We start from the raw sequence: 3,434 nt of genomic DNA on the forward strand, positions 1-3,434 counted from the left end.
TTATTTTGTCTTTATGCACTATTATCCAAAACCAAATGAATCTTTTGACAAGAGCTGTAGCAAGAACCCTATGGTAGTAGAACATTGTGTCTAAGTGGACACCCAGCACTTTTGCTGCAATGGATGCTTAGTTCAACTAACTAGTTCAACTAGTAGAGTAGTGAGAATACCATTTGCAATGTCAGTTATGAACAGTGTTGAAGAGGGAACTGTTTCTGATGGCTTAGACCCAGTTTCAAGAGGAAATATTTCATTACATAAAAGCTTTATAGATTTGTTAAATATTTTTAGCAGTATCTCATAATTGTGCTTAGTATTTAAACAAAATAAGTCTCTTTTGCTTCTTCATTTATAAATGCAAAATGTATCCAATATTTAAATTTATTGTTTCCTTGGATTTTGTTCTTGCCATGTTTATATACTGAGCAAAAAATGTAGCTTTGCTTGTCCTTGGTTCCTACTGCTCTCAGCATGGGAAGGTGTCCTTCCATGAGAAGAAGAAGTCAGCTCAGAAGTTGCAGCAGAGGGCCATCCAGCATCAGAATGCTGTGTTGAACCAGGACTGAAAGTTTCCAGCCACTAAAGAGCTGTTTTGAACTGTGGGCTATCCTCCTTGTGGCATCCTAGGTAGCTGCCCGGCACTTACTTTCAGAGCGGTTTTGCATATCTTTAATTGTTTTTTGTGTAAACAGATGGATCTCCTTCAGCAAGCACTGCGTGCTTCTTGCCCTAAATCATTCTGTGTCAAAGCAGGTTTCTCACAGCTACAATAAATAGTTCATTGTGTCAAACTCTGTCAAAGCAAAGCCTTAAAGTCTAACTGACTGAACATTCATACTCTCCTGTCAGCCTTTCATAGGTGGTGGTAATAGCATATGTTACAGTGTATGGTTACTTTAGTGAATGCCGCTTGTCTGCTTTGTTTAGAGGACTTGTATTTCTAGAACCAGTGCTGTTAGTCACCAATCCTGTCAGATACAGAACAGAGCAAGTGGAGCTTTTAGCACCTTGAAGGGAATTCACCTCTTCTTACATTCATTGGGCAATGATAGACTTGGCTATCATTGACCTACATTTAGATTTTTGCTCGCTTCCAGCATGAGTTGATTCTAGACTTTTAGCCATCTTCTCTTTATTCTTTCACCTTTTTTGTCACTGATAAAACTGATTTACAACTTAAGGCCTTGATAATTTAAGTATGTAGTAATCTGCTGCTAATTTTACAGAATGGAACTCTTTATGGCTAGTTACAGTGTTGTTTTACAGATCTTTGAAATAATATTGCTCAAACTGTTTAAATTCCATCCTTTTTCCTTTTAAACTGTCTCTGTCTTTGCAAATATATACAACTTTTTCAGATATTTTTAAAAGCAAGGCTGTAATACTCTGCTGCAAGCAGTTCCTTTTCCACTGGAGAGGAACTAAAGCAGCAGCAGTTTTAGTTAAACACTGTGAATTCATGATCTTGAAGCATATCCTTAGCAATAGCATCATCCTATACAGCTGGCAAACAGAGCAGCCTGTACATATTAGAGCAGCTGGTTTACTCCTCTGATTTGGGGAAGGCAAGCTTTTAATTGGTAACTTCCATATATTCTTCCAAATTTGTCTTCATACCTTCAGGAGCATATTTCTGTTGTTTCTGTCATTATTAAAATATTTTTATTCCAAAGCAAAGTTATGCAATGGACATATGCAATGTCTTGATATTTATAAAATAAATCCCTCGTGTAAATTTTCCACTTTCACAGATTTCACTACATGCTTCACCTTTCTTTTAAACTTTGCATTTAGGTACTTCTGGAATGACAGATCTGTAGCTCAGCCCAGGCAACCAGGGAATTACATACTTCCTTGTTTGCAAAAGCAGGTAAATGGGCACCATTAAAATTGTTATTAATGTGAACTGCCTACTTTCAGAATACCATCCCTAAGCATTCAATGTATAGATTAGAAATTGAAAATAGGGATAGGTAGGGCTTGGCGAGGTCATCTAGTCCATTTGCCTTCTCAGGGGCAAATTAATGTTTGTGGGTAAATATTGTTTACCTGTTCCTAAAAACAGTCTTTAGAGATGTCTTTAGTGACATTTTACAGTATCTCCAGGCATCTATTCCAGCACTTAACTCCATTACCAGTAGAAAGTTATTAGTGAATATAAACATCTCTTGCTGCAATTTAAAAGTGGTACTTTTGATCCACCCACAAGGGAAATTCATTTCCTCTTTATAGCTCTTACATTTTTGAAGACAGCTAATATGTTTCTTTCTGTCCTCTCTGCATGACTCTGTATCCTTCAGCTCTTCCCTGATGACTACACTTTATTTAGTCCTCTGATCATTTCTACTCTTTTCCTCCAGACTCCCTGTAGTTGGTCCACAATATTAGTGAATACAGGAGCCCCAGACTGGGCACTATATTCCATCCACAGCCTGATCAGTGCCAGAGTAGAAATGTAATTTCACCTCTCTAACGGTCAGTGCTGTTGTTTATATGTACTAGTATGTAGTCTGGCTTTTTGCTTGCAGAAGGGTATAGCTGACTGCTAGGCTCCTCTCTTTTTCTCAATGGTGCTGCCCAGTCACTTGGCATATATTTGTGCATTTGACTATTCCAAAGCACAAAAATTTGCAGCCACTGTCACCAAACTGCTGTATCTGAAATCCAGTTCTTCCTGGCCTATATCTCTGATTTTCCAGTATTATTTTTCATTCTAATTGTGCCCTTCAGTATCCTTGCAGATTATCCCAATGTCAGCAGATTTAATGAGCTGAAACACTTTTCTTTCACCCATTGGAAATATTAAAGAGTATTGGACTTGAGACAAATCTTCACTCAATATATTGTTCCTGTCCAAAAATGGTAACTGCACTCTGATTATCCAAGAGACTGTTCTGTGCACTTAATATCAACTTCTCCTGGCCTATGTATTTTGCTTCTGAGTATATCAAGACACTGTCAAAAGCCATACTGAAAACCAAATGCCAGATGTCTTTGGCTTCTTCTGTTCCTAAGGCCTGTTACTGCACTGGGAAATGAAGCTGGAGTGGTTTGACAGCTGTTCTCAACAAACCCACTGTGGCTGTCACTTATCTCCTTGCTACCTTCCAAATAGCTTCCTGAACATTTTGCTTGATTTTTTCTTCCATTATTGTCCAATGATTTGATACCAATTTGATACCATCTCTAAGCAATTGGAAGAAAAGAGGGTTATCAGGAATAGTCCACATGGTTTTACTAATGGGAAATCATGCTTGACCAATCTGGTGGCCTTTTATAATGTCATCACCAGCTGGGTAGATGAGGGGAGAGCAGTGGATGTCGTCTACCTTCATTTCAGCAAGGCCTTTGATGCTGTCTCCCACAACATCCTTGTAGCAAAGCTTGGAAGGTATGGGACTGCTGAGTGGACGGTGAGGTGGATTGAGAACTGG

The sequence above is a fragment of the Antrostomus carolinensis genome, unplaced genomic scaffold (assembly GCF_000700745.2).
Source record: "Antrostomus carolinensis isolate BGI_N321 unplaced genomic scaffold, ASM70074v2 scaffold40007, whole genome shotgun sequence".
NCBI classification, from domain to species: domain Eukaryota; kingdom Metazoa; phylum Chordata; class Aves; order Caprimulgiformes; family Caprimulgidae; genus Antrostomus; species Antrostomus carolinensis.